Genomic DNA, 14,370 nt, shown 5'->3' on the forward strand with positions numbered 1-14,370 from the left:
TCTCTCCAGCACTTACTCTCACCTAACATACTATAAATTTTAGCAATTTATCTTATTTATTATCTGCCTTACCTCACTAAAATGTAGACTCCATGAAGGCAGGGATTTTTTTTTTAAGATTTATTTATTCATCTCAGAGAGAGAAAGGGAGAGAGCACGAGTGGGAGGGGCAGAGGGAGACAGTGAATCTTAAGCATACTCCCTGCTGAGCATGGAGCCCCACTTAGGGCTCGATCCTGCGACCATAAGACTATGGCCTGAGCCGAAACCAAGAGTCAGGCGCCTAACAGACTGTGCCCCCCAGGCGCCCCAGGGCAAGGACTTTTGTTTTCTTTGCTCCTATAGTCCCAGTGCAATGATGATGGCCCAAATAATTGTTAAATGAATTAATAAACAAATGAAAAAAACTTTTAGAGTAAAAATACTGAAACCCCTATAGAAAAATGTGTAATTCACAAAAAACCTTAGATATCACTAAATACACCTTAGTTTTAATATGAAATTTTTTTGTTCATTACTTAATCTGTCCTGAAACTCTTCAGTCACTACAGTAAACATAGTTTTTTGTCTGCACACATTGCCTTCCTTTGGAACTTCTCCCAGTTTCATGCTAATTCTGTTCAGCCCATACAGTTGGATTGGTGAAGACTCCCATCTCCCTGGTGGTGGGCATATGACTTGATCCAGACAGGTCATTCTTCTCTGGGATATCTTCCAGACAGGTCATTCTTCTCTGGGATATCTGCCAGTTACTAGAAAGAATACTACCTCTCTTCCTTGGGAATCACACACTCTAAGAATTTAGCAGGCTTAAGCTGCAGATAGACATCTTTTCCCAACATATGGAAAGAATATGCCTGAAAAATAAAGCCAATATAAAGGAAAACAAAGATCAAGGAAGAAGAAAATCCTAATTAAAGGTACTATTTGAGTACTAGACTCCGTATTTCTTGCAGCCAGCATTTTGGAGTTGTTTTTTTTTTCAGTTACATAAACAAATATATTCCTATTTTATATAAGCTTGAGATGATTTCTATCACAAGAAACTGAAAACGGAGCGCCTGGGTGGCTCAGTTGTTGGGCGTCTGCCTTAGGCTCAGATCATGATCCCGGGGTCCTGGGATCGGGCCCCGCATCGGGCTCCCTGCTCAGCGGGAGGCCTGCTTCTTCCTCTCTCACTTCCCCTGCTTGTGTTCCCTCTCTCGCTGTGTCTCTCTCTGTCAAATAAATAAATAAAATCTTAAAAAAAAAAAAAAAAAGAAACTGAAAGCATCCTAATATAGTCATCTACTTTTCCTTAAGAGCCATTTGGTTTCCTTACATTATTAGATAATGTTCTCCTTATCTTTTCAAGATTGAAACCTACAACCTCTGAAACATTGGTTCTAAATCATTCAGGGGTCCACAGACCCATTTGGTAATTTGATATATCCATGAATCATGTTTCCCCAGAAAAAATGCCCTCACCCAACCCGAATTCTGCCTATTTTTCTCAGGGACTCAGAGATCACTTAAGTCCTTCCACAAACTCCACATTTAGCACCCCTATGCCCTATACTTTTCTATGAAAATATTCCATATTTGGGAAGCTTCTGGGAAGCATCAAACAGCCACTGTTTACTTTTCCAGAATACTAATCTAAAGATAACTGTAAGTAGGAGTAAAGGTTATAGTAAATACAAGAAAAGAGGCAAACTGGGGGCGACTGGCTGGCTCAGTAGGTACAGCATGTGACTCTTGATCTCAGGGTCGGGAGTTCAAAAAACGGGTTGGGGGGGGCGCACCTGGGTGGCTTCTCCCTCTCCCTCTGCCCCTCCTCCCCGCTCATGCGCTCTCTCTCTCAAATAAATAAAATCTTTAAAAAAAATTTTCTAAAAACAGGCAAACTTGATAAATCATCCATTCATTCATCCATTCATTCAAAAAATGTCTACTATTTACTATGCACCGGGCACATGAAACGTGACTGTGAATATCACACTATCTCTGCCTTCCAAAGGTGCTCACTGGCTACAAACTGAATGCAAGCAGGAAATACAAAGCTTATGCTGAGGGCTGCCTCAGTGGCACAGTCGGCTGAACGGCCAGCTCTTGATTTTGGCTCAGGTCGTGATCTCAAGCTCATGAGATCTAGCCCAGCGTGGGGCTCCAAGCTCAGTGCAGAGTCCGCTTGGGACTCTCGGCCCCTCCCCGCTGCACTCTCGTACTCTCTTCTCTAAAATAAATAAATCTTAAAAAAAAATAAAAGTTATGTTGAACAGAAAAGCAGCAGCTATATAACAGGATCTTGGTGATGAACTCTGAGTAAATTACTTCAACATTTTGACAGGACTATAAGAAAAGACTAAGAATCAATAAGAAAATGTAATTATTTTTTAGCCTGCTTTAAAAATGCTCCCTTGGCTCTATCTGGGTTAAGTAACAAGAAATTTTAGGCTTCTTTTGTGCAATGGATAAAATGCTGTTTTAAAGAACATATAGCAGGGAGGGGGGTGGGAGGATGGGTTAGCCTGGTGATGGGTATTAAAGAGGGCACGTTCTGCATGGAGCACTGGGTGTTATGCACAAACAATGAATCACGGAACACTACATCTAAAACTAATGATGTAGGGGCGCCTGGGTGGCTCAGTCGTTAAGCGTCTGCCTTCGGCTCAGGTCATGATTCCAGGGTCCTGGGATCGAGCCCCGCATCAGGCTCCCTGCTCGGCAGGAAGCCTGCTTCTCCTTCTCCCTCTCCCACTCCCCCTCTCTCGCTGTCTCTCTCTCTGTCAAATAAATAAATAAAATCTTTTAATAAATAAATAAATAAATAAAAATAAAACTAATGATGTAACGTATGGTGATTAACATAACAATAAAAAATTTTAAAAAATAAAGAACATATAGCAGATGTTTACCAACTAATACTTAAAATGATGTACTATTAAACTTCTAACAAAAACTTTACCACTAACAGATTGGTGGTTGCCAGGGGCATGGGGTGGGGATAGGGGAAAATGGTAAAAGTGGCCAAATGACACAAACTTCAGTTATGAGTAAGCTCTGGGGATATAATGTACAGCATGGTGACTACAGATAATACCACTCTACTATACATTTGCACGTTGCTAAAACAATAGATTTTTAAAAGTTCTCACCACAAAAATAAAAATTGTAATTATGTGACATGTTAACTAACCTTATTGTGGTAATCACTTTGCAATTATGTACATATATCAAATCATTACATGGTACACTTTAAACTTACACAATATTATATATCAATTATTTCTCAATAAAGCTGGAAAAAAAACAACCACCATTCTGCCTATTCAGAATTCCTGTTAGAAGAAACATCATCATGAGCACACAGCTTTATGTCTGCTTTGTTTCTTAGCGACCCAGTTTGGCTACAGAAGGGCATGAATAATCCATAAGTTTAGCAGTCACTACACTACTATCTGCTTACTTCATAGGCGAGCATCACATAGACCTACCTAGATGATTCATGCTTCAGAACTATTCACATTTTATAATGACTACTGAGACTTTATATCTCTATCACCTTAAGTAAATAGGGCAAAAGGTTTTTTTCCCCCCCAAATGACGCGACAGTTCTTGGACTGACAGGGCTATTTATCTGCAAATGGAAATCTCTTGTTTCTACAGTTTCCCTTCACAGGAAGGGACTGGCAATAATGAAAACATTCCAAATGCCAGGCCTTTCCTTCAAGCAAACTAAAATAGATAAACGTAGAGACTCCAAAACGAACTGCCATCTCTCATAATGGTGTATTTTTTTTTCCTTTCTTATTCTAAACAGTGGATCTTAAATTAAACTTTTAGAATCATGAACTCCTTTGAGAATCTTATGAAAATAGATCCTTTCCTCAGGAAGATAAATAAATGAAACACAAAACTATGCATTCAAATTCACTGCATCTTCAAGGTCCATAAGAAATCAAGAATGATTTCCTCCCATTTATAAAAATAGTAAATGTTGATTTCTTTTAAAATAATCTTTTAAAATTCTCTCTGTTCCGAAAATCCCAATTTTAAATGTGTAGTACATCTTGGTTTGGAAATGTACAGCTGCCACCCTCATTTAAAATGTTAATGACTATTACACAACAAAAATAAATACTCCTCAGTTCTGATAAGGCATGTTAATAGATCATAAAAGGGCACTGAAAGCTAGTAGGATAAACACATCTGAAGAGCCTTAAGAGTAATCAAGAAAGAGTAACAAATGACTGAAATTTTCTAAATTGTTACCCCCCAAAAAGATCTGTCAAATAACCTAGTTTTGTGTCATTGTTTTGTGAAATATCCTTGATAATATAGATAACCTTGGGAATAGAAGTTGCTATAGGACACAGTAGCTCAGGAAACACAACATTGATAAATACAAAAAACTTCAGAAAATGGCCCAGCTCTATATGGCACGTAACAATGGAAACGTAGGAAACACTGATATAAGAACTTAAGAAAAAGAAAATTGGAATAGAAATAAAGAACGTGGTGGGGCGCCTGGGTGGCTCAGTCGTTAAGCGTCTGCCTTCAGCTCAGGTCATGGTCCCAGGGTCCTGGGATCGAGCCCCACATCAGGCTCCCTGCTCCGCGGGAAGCCTGCTTCTCCCTCTCCCACTCCCCCCGCTTGTGTTCCCTCTCTCGCTGTGTCTCCCTCTGTCAAATAAATAAATAAAATCTTTAAAAAAAAAAGAAAGAAAGAAAGGTGGCATGAAATTCAATTAAATGCCAAAAGAGGGCTTGGCAGAAAAAGGTTTAGATTCCTGGTCCTCATAGAAAAGTTGTTTTTTCTCAGTGGGGGTTGGGGACAGAGTATAAGGGAGGTAATGAGAACGGTTTCTTTTTTCTATACCCAACCTTCTCACACTACAGAGAAAATAATTAGGGAATAGCTGGCACGGGTTATTCTTTTTAAAAGCTTTCCACTTCTCTTCCCTGCTCAGAGATCCTTGGTGGGTTAGTAGCACATCTGAGTACTGCTGAACCTCATTACTAGTTTTGTATACTATAAACATGACTGGCTCTGGTTTTAAAGTCTTTTTGGGGCACCTGGGTGGCTCAGTTGGTTAAGGGTCCAATTCCTGATTTGTGAGCTCAGGGTCCTGGGCTCCACAATCAGCAGGGAGTATGCTTGAGATTCTCTTCCTCTACCCCTCCCCCATCCTGAATGCTCACACACACTCTCTCTAGCTCTCTAAAATCAATAAATAAATCTTAAAAAAAAGAAAGAAAGAAAGAAAGATGTCTACTTTCTACTCCACCAATTTCAACTTAACACACACACTAATTGAAATAACATAAAAATAGGAACATATCCCATTCTGTCACTTTTTAATCAAAGAAAAAAAGTTAGGGCTCCTGGGTGGCTCAATCTTTTAAGTGTCTGCCTTCTGCTCAGGTCATGATCTTGGTGTCCTGGAATCAAGCCCCTCATCAGGCTCCACACTCAGCGGGCAGTCTGCTTCTCCCTCTCCCTTTCCCTAATCCTTCCGCCTGCTCACTCTCTCTCTTTCTCTCAAATAAATAAATAAATAAATCTATCTTTAAAAAAAAAAAAAGAAGGAAAAAAAGTCACAATTAAATACAGCCACATACCTATTTATAATGACTATTCTCCAGATCTCAGCAGGAGTACAGAATAAGCAGTTGGCAGTAAAAAGATATTTATTACAACTACTAAGTAATGTTATTTACTCTTAAATAACATACTAAATATAAAATTAAAACTCTTTATCTACCCATCCAATCCAGGCAGTTACTTCATGACAGCCATCAAGGAAAAGGAGTAAACAGTTAACAATATAATATGCTAAGTACTATAATGGAAGCAAGCATAAGGAGCAATAGAAACATAGAGAATTAAATGACTAAATCTGCTTTTATTTGTTTATTAAGATTTTATTTATTTGAGAGAGAGACATAAAGCTGGGGGAGGGAGAGGGGGAGAAGCAGACTTCCTGCTGAGCAGGGAGCCCGATGTGGGGCTCGATCCTAGGACCCTGGGATCATGACCTGAGCCAAAGGCAGATGCTTAATCAACTGAGCCGCTCAGGCAAATCTACCTTTAAAAAGAAAAGCCCAGGGACACCTGGGTGGCTGAGTTGGTTAAGCGTCTGCCTTCAGCTCAGGTTATCATCTCAGGGTCCTGGGATCAAGTCCTGCATTGGGCTCTTTGCTCAGCAGGGAGTCCACTTCTCCCTCTCCCACTCCCCCTGCTGGTGTTCCTGCTCTTGCTATCTCTCTCTGTCAAATTAATAAGTAAAATCTAAAAAAAAAAAAAAGACAATATTGGGGCACCTGGGTGGCTCAGTCTGTTAAGTGGCTGCCTTCAGCTCAGGTCACGATCCCAGAGTCCTGGGATCAAGCCCCAAATCGGGTTCCCTGCTCAGCGGAGAGCTGCTTTTCCCTCTCCCTCTGCGTGCCGCTCTGCCTACTTGTGCTATCTCTTTGTCAAACAAATAAATAAAATCTTTTTTAAAAAAGCCCAAAGTCAAAATGTTTCCGCGAACACATTTCAGGAGTTCAACTTTATAAAAATTATAAATAAACCTGTTAAATTTTTCTGGACAATGCCAGCATTTGGATATTTTTAAAACAAGTAAATTTCTTATTGATAGCACTATACATTTCCAAGTTGTCCTACATCTAAGTACATGTTTTTAATGTTGTCTTCTTCCGTGCTGTTCCTGTAAGTTTGCTATTAAAATACAATAAACTAGGAGCTCCTGGGTGGTTCAGTTGGTTGAGTGACCAACTCTTGATTTCAGCCCAGATCTTGATCTCAGGGTGGTGAGTTCAAGCCCCACATTGGGCTCCATGCTGGCCTTGGAGCCTACTTAAAAAATAATAATAATAATACATTAAACTATTAAAAGAGAGAGAGCAGCCCAGGGGCACCTAGGTGGCTCAGTTGGTAAAGTATGTAACTCTTGATGGGGGACTTCTTGATGCGGCGGTGAGCTCAAGCCCCAGGTTGAGTGTAGAGCTTACATTAATTAAAGAAAAAGAGAAAAAAGGCCTGAATTTCAGCTGACTCTGAAAGAAACAGTTTATCTGAGGAGTAAAGACATTCCAGACAGAGGTAACAGCACATGCAAAGGCAGGCATAAAGACCATGGCATGCGCAGCAAAATACAATTTAGGGTTGAAATTTGAGTAGCTGATGTAAAGAATAAACCATTAGCCAAAGAGTAAGTTGAGAATCTCTCCTCTGATTCACAAATTGACTTTGTGGGCAAGTAAGATTCCATTCATCTATTCATCCATCCATCCATCTATCCATCCATCCATCCTCTCAACACACAGCTTGAGTCTTTATTGTTCTAAGTATCCTAAGATGCCAGGAAGGTTACAAGACAGCCCTGGTTCCTATGTTCCATTGTTTGAAATTTAGCAAAAGAAAACAGGCATTAAACATAGGTGACTAACAAAAGATGAATTTCTGAAGATCTCACATAATTCAATAGTCACCTAATTTGAGGCTGATGCTGATAAGAGATGGCTGGTGTTTCTGTTACTACCCAAGTGACACCAATATGGGATGTAACAGCACAACCTTGGTTTACAATTCAGTCTCAGGCTTCTATATGACATGATTCTTGGAAGACTTTCTACAATAAGGAGTTAACATTTCAAAATCCAAATATGAAATGAGACTTTTAAAAAATCACATAGTTTGGGGTGCCTGGGTGGCTCAGTCAGTTAAGCGTCTGCCTTCGGCTCAGGTCATGATCCCAGGGCTCCTTGCTCAGTGGGGAGCCTGTTTCTCTCTCTCTCTGCCTGCCACTCCCCCTGCTTCTGCTTTCTCTCTCCCTGTCAAATAAATAAATAAAATCTTAAGGAGAAAAAAAAGGAAAGTGAGAGAGAATGGCCGGAGATGAGGCTGGAAAATCAAGGACCAAATCACACAGGGCCTTGCAAGATACTAGATCATATCAGGGATGCTGAACTTCACTCACACTTTGGAAAGCTCAGTCTGAAACCAAATGGGAAATGCAATGGAGGGGGCTGGGGAAGTCTGAGTGTGTAAAGGGAGACCAGAGGTCACCACAGTAGTCCAAATGACAGAGGATTATAAGCAGTGTCAGTGAGAATGGAGAGGAGGATGAATTCAAGAGAATTTGTTGGAGGTAAAATACACAGAATTGGTGACTGAATGAATATAAGGGAGAAGACAGAAGAAGGAAAAATCAGGAAAAAGGATAGATCTCTAGTTTAACCAATGGTGGATGGTGATAATTGCTTATCTGGGATAAACAAAGGGGGTAGGTATCTACAACAGCAAAATTATGGAAATAGCCCAAGTGTTCACTGATTGATGAATGGATAAAGAAGATGTGTTTTATATATATATAATGGAAAATTAGCCATAAAAAAGAATGAATTCTTGCCATTTGCAACAAGATGGATGGAACTAGAGAATATAATGCTAAGTGAAATAAGTCAGAGAAAGACAAAGACCATATGACTTCACTCATATGTGGATTTTAAGAAACAGAATAACGAGCAAAGGGAAAAAGAAAAGAGAGAGGCAAACCAAGAAACAGACTTGTAACTACAGAGAACGAACTGATGGTTACCAGAAGGGAGGTGGTTGGGGGTGATGTAGAGAACAAAGGCAAAAGAAATGTAAATGAAATTAAGTTTTCTGGGGTGCCTGGGTGGCTCAGTTGGTTAAGCCTCTGCCTTTGGCTCAGGTCATGACCCTGGAGCCCCAGGATCGAGCCCCACGTCAGGGTCCTTGCTTGGCGGGGAGTCCATTTCTCCCTCTGCCCCTCACCCCACTAATGCTCTCTCTCTCTCTTTCACATAAATAAAATCTTTTTTTTTAATTTTTTTATTGTTATGTTAATCCCCATACATTACATCATTAGTTTTAGATACAGTGTTCCATGATTCATTGTTTGTGCATAACACCCAGTGCTCCATGCAGAACGTGCCCTCCTCAATCCCCATCACCAGGCTAACCCATCCTCCCACCCCCCTCCCCTCTAGAACCCTCAGTTTCACATAAATAAATAAAATCTTAAAAAGAAAAATAAGTTTTCTTATAACCTGTAGCCCTTTGACAAATACTTGAGGCAGACAAAACTATGACATTCCTCCAGGAACTCCCAATCTTAACGTTAATGCCTTGCTAGAGGCAAAAACAACCTTAGCTTGATAATAGCTAGGCATCCAGGATCCTGTAAGTCTTCTTTGACATAGGAAAATCCTTTTGGAAACTTCCTTTTGTCTTCACCTCCCCCAACTCCTAAGTATATGATCAACTGCTCTTCACAATCCCAGTGCAGCACTGTCTGCCCACGAGTCCTATGCCTGTACTATAATAAAACCACCTTTCTCCACCGAAAATGTTTCAAGAATTCTTTCTTTGCTGAACCCCACTTCAAATCACATCAGGGGGTTGGGTGAAATAGATGATGGGGATTAAGGAGTACACTTGTGATGAGTACCGGGTGATGCATGGAAGTGCTCAGTCCCTATATTGTACACCTGAAACTAATATAACACTGTATATTAACTAACTGGAATTTAAATAAAAACTTAAAAAAAAAGGAGGTAGCTATGGGTAATAGAATTTATTTTCTAATATCAAGGGGAGCTACCTGTGAGCTATGCAACTGCACACACAGGATATTTATTTCTAAATAAATTATCTCATTATTTGGGGTGTAACTGGCACAACCCAACTGCAGGTTAACAATGCGGATTAAAGTATTTAGAAAATGTATGAAAAGTATTATTTTTTCATACATTCCTTAAGGGCTTTGATATAAAACATTACAGGTAGCATGATCATAAAAAACTGGAGGAATAAAGAAAAGATTTGGAGGCACATATTAAAATAATAGCAAGGGGCGCCTAGGTGGCTTAGTTAAGCGTCTGCCTTTTGCCTAGGTCATGATCCCAGAGTACAGGGATCGAGCCCTGCATCTGAGCCCTGCATGCGCCAGCTGCCTGCTCAACAGGAAGTTTGCTTCTCCCTCTCCCACTCCCCCTGCTTGTGTTCCTGCTCTTGCTATCTCTCTTTCTGTCAAATCTTTAAAAATATAAAAAAACAAAAGTTCCCAACCCAACTAAAATTCCTTTTATCACCAAAATTTGCATATAATGCATTATTTTTATGCAAAGGAAATAAGGCTTGAGGCATTATCCAAGCCAGAAACATTTTGAAGGAGGGGGGAAAAAAGTATATGAAAGCTCATAAGAAGCCTATGGGCAATCATAACTGATTAAATGTGCCTTAACTTCTTTTTAGTGGCAAACTTTATCAAGTTGGTCACCCTCCACTACATTTGGCAAATGCTGGGGGGGTTAGGGCAATATCAAAATCAAGGCAGTACTCCCGAAACCAATATTACACTATACGTTAACTAATTAGAATTTAAACAAAAACTTGAGGGGCGCCTGGGTGGCTCAGTCGGTTAAGCATCTGCCTTTGGCTCAGGTCATGTTCCCAGGTCCTGGGATTGAGCCCCTCATGAGACTCCCTGCTTAGCAGGGGGTCTGCTTCTCCCTCTCCCTCTCGGTCCCTCTGCTTGTACTCTCTCTGTCAAATAAATAAGTAAAATCTTTAAACAAAAACTTGAAACAATGACAACAACAACAAAAATCAAGGCAGGAGAGCAGCAGTTTTTCAAATTCCAAGAGCATTCAACCCCTGGAAAATTCTGGTTACTCCCCTTCTGCATAGCAGTTTGTCAAATCTCTCAGGAATGTTGCTGTAGAGTACACATCTCCCCCAACCCTCTGTGTCTTTGTCTTTATGTCTTCTCTCTTGCACATCTTTTTTAAAAAAGTGTTGGGTGGGAAGGGTAAGAGCCCATGCATGGGCTTTTTTAGCATGTATGATAAAAGATAAACCCCTCTTCACTAAATGCCCCTTTCCCCTCTCAATTACTAATCAGCCAACAACATTGACATAACTTCAGACAGTACTCTCCTGGGAGCAACTAGACACTGTTAAAAAAAAAAAAAAAGTCAGTAAACAATACAGACTTATGTCAGGATCTAAAAAGAATAAGCTTTGTGACGAAGCAAAATGGTTTCAAGTCCAGATGGCTTATAGGGGCTGTTTTGCCCCACTGTTCTGGAGAAAAACAAATGAATACTTTGAAAAGGCAAGCACCCGAAGTTTCAAAAAAAAAAAAAAAAAGTCCCTAGAGACTGTTCCTAATTGGGAGTAAAGATGCAAGAGCCAAAAAAAGAAAAGCCCTTTATTAGTAACTTTGACTACAGTAGTTGTCTAAAAAATAATACCACCAAATAAAAGGCTGACAACTTATTAATGCTAAGTATCCCCACATTTACTCTGCAGAGTGGGAGAAGGAAAATATTGCATTACATTAGGTAATTATTATCAAATTCCATTTGATAATAATTAGTTCCATTTAATGTAATTGTTTTTCAATGTAGTATCCTTAAGAAATGAGAAACCATATATTTTTTAAAGTTTTTAATTTATTTATTTAGCTAATCTCTATACCCACGGTGGGGCTCAAACTCACAACCCCAAGATCAAAAGTCGCATGCTCTTCCAACTGAGCCAGCCAGGAACTGCAAGAGGATAGACCATATTAAACAATACCCAAAGGATATGATTTCCCCCTCCAATCCAAAATGTGGAAAATTTTCAAATACAAATGGTCCAGTTTCTTCAAAACTCATTAGCAAGGGGGAAAAAATGGAGAGCTGTTAGAGATTAAGAGAAATTTAAGAAACATTAACCAATGTAAATATGTGAACCATCTTATTTGATCCTGTTTAAGACAACCAACTAGGGGTGCCTGGCTAGCTAAGTCTCAGTAGGTAGAGCATGCAGCTCCTGATCTCGGGGGGGGGGGGGGGGGGGGTCAGAGTTTAAGCCCCGTTTTGGGGAAAAAACTTAATGGGGGAAAAAAAAAAAAAGGTGGGGCATACAAGTGGCCCAGTTGGATGCACTAGTAAAAGTGAGTAACATCCCTAATACATCCCCAGTGCCATCCCAGAGGAGCCAGGTGGCCCTCCTGTCTACCCACACAGAAGACAAGAAATTTGTTTTCTGAATAGACTCAGTAAGAGATTCTATTTTTTTTTAAGATTTAATTAATTCATTTGAGAGAGAGAGCAAGCGTGCGAGCACAAGTGCAGAGGGGAGGGGCAGAGGGAGAAGGAGAAGACACCCCACAGAGCAGGAACCCCAAGTAGGGGCTCAATCCCAGGGCCCGGAGATCATGACCTGAGCTGAAGGCAGATGCTTAACCATCTGAGCCACCCACCCAGGCACCCCTCAATAAGAGAGATTCTACACAAGGGAATACCCCTAACAAATAGGTGCTAAATGAAAAGAAAGGAATTAAGTGAAAATTTATATACCAAGAAGCAACACTGATAGCCCCCTTTCCATTCTGGCCCTCACCCAGATTCTCATAATGACTAGGCTTATCTACCACTCCACTCCCCATGACATTATCTTTCCTTGGCAAAACTCAAATGCCTCTGAGCAAAAAGACCATGGGATACTGAAATCTGGGTTCCCAATTGGCAATAAACTGCTTCCAGGCACACAAAGCTTCTGGCCCTCCTTTTTTTTTAGTGCCTCATGCTTAAAACATGAAGGGATAATTACAGGTTATCAGGCACGTGAAGCTCCAACCTGAAAGAGACCAAAACTACCAGGAAGAAAATGGGACTCCGAGGAAACAGACAAAACAGGAACAAATGAAAACTATAATTAATATAGTCAAAGACCAAAGAAAAGTCATTACATCCATGAAATCGGAACAGTATGCTATTTTTAGAAAGAGGTGGGGGTCGGGGAAGAGCAAGAAGGAAGAGCTCCTGGAAATTACAAAAGTATGAACTGAATAATATAGCACTTATCCTATCTTTCTTGCACAAACTATACCTTAGGGTAATCAAACAGTTGATGAGGGAGAGGTTCTCTTTTATAAGAAAATTAGGTAAAAAATGCTGAAGGAATAACTAAGTTACAATAGCACCATTTCTCAATCCTTAATGAAATAATAGGGAATATCCAGTCACCATTCAGATTTTCCTGGCTGTCTCATAAATGTTCATAGCCAGGATGCAAACAAAGTCCCTATGTTGCTTTTGGATGATACATCTCTTAGGTCTAATTTAAAGTACAGATTCCCATGTTAGCTTCAGCAGCACATATACTAAAATTAGAACATACAGAGAAGATTAGCATGGCCTCAGCACAAGGATGACATACAAATTTGTGAAGCATTCCAAATTTTTATATTTACTGTACTGGAATTAAAATTTCTAAAAATAATTAAGTACAGGTTCCCCAGTCCTTTTCCCCCAATGGTCTGTTACAGCCGTTGATGATCATATAAGGGAATACTATAAAGCCATTGTAAAGAATAATTTAGATCTATCCAGACAGACACAGGTTGTTGCCAGTTATGAGTAAATGAAACTGAACAGGCAATTCACAGAAAAGGCAAGCAGATCATCAATAAATATAAGAAAATATACTCAACCACAGTAGTGATCTGAGAAAAGCAAATTTAAAGGTTGTTTCACAAATATCAGATTAGAAACTAAAGCCAAAAAGTCTGAGAGTGTCAAGTGTGGGCAAGATACAGGGAGGGGCGCCTGGGTGGCTCAGTTGGTTAAGCATCTGACTTCAGTTCAGGTCATGATCTCAGGGTCCTGGGATTGAGCTCATGGGTCATGCTCCTGCTCAGGGAAAAGTTTGCTTCTTCCTCTCCCTCTGCTACTGCCCCCTCTTCCCCCTCCCCGGGAAAATAAATAAATAAATAAATCTTTAAAAAAAAAAAAAAGTGAGGTTTCTCTAATAGGCAGGATTCTAGAAGTATTTCTATAATGCTTTGATTCTGTTTTGTTTATCACAAAGAGCATATATTGCATCTATTAACAGGAAAAGTAAGTAAATAAAAACAAACAAAACCTGTAGACAAAATAGCCAAACAAGTACAACACATGTGACTTTTACTCATACACACAAAAAGAATTTTACTCATTGCCCAAACTGTCATCCATAACTGTATAAATGTAATTGAACATGACCATTTATTTCATTCCATGACCATGAGCTACACTATTCTTGCACCTGTATATTTCATATTCCTTTTAGCCCTTGTGATGGACTACCACAGCACACAGAGAACATTCATTTTCTACTGTCTTACCCCAAGAAACAAGAAAGAACCGAAACTCATTGGCCTATGACAGAGACTATCAAGCAGGAATTGATTACCATACTGATAAAACCCGAAACGGTGTAGCACTCTAAAGTTTACCAGACCAGCCAAGTAATTCTTTACTGACTGTCACAGTTTTGTGCTTCTGTAGGTATGTGATCAATATTTTACATTTCTGACTTAA

General features: G+C 39.8%; 1 protein-coding gene and 1 non-coding gene across 7 annotated transcripts in view; one reads left to right on the plus strand and one right to left on the minus strand.

Annotated features, from left to right (window-relative positions):
• The window catches only part of SPAG9 (sperm associated antigen 9), a 137,557-nt gene that overhangs the window by 103,936 nt on the left and 19,251 nt on the right, over positions 1–14,370 (minus strand). The window lies entirely within an intron of this gene.
• LOC116647766 lies at positions 13,149–13,254 on the plus strand. The gene has a single exon (XR_004302374.1). It is a non-coding gene; the product is annotated as a U6 spliceosomal RNA (small nuclear RNA).

The sequence above is a fragment of the Phoca vitulina genome, unplaced genomic scaffold (genome assembly GCF_004348235.1).
Source record: "Phoca vitulina isolate PV1807 unplaced genomic scaffold, GSC_HSeal_1.0 scaffold40, whole genome shotgun sequence".
Taxonomy (NCBI): Eukaryota; Metazoa; Chordata; class Mammalia; order Carnivora; family Phocidae; genus Phoca; species Phoca vitulina.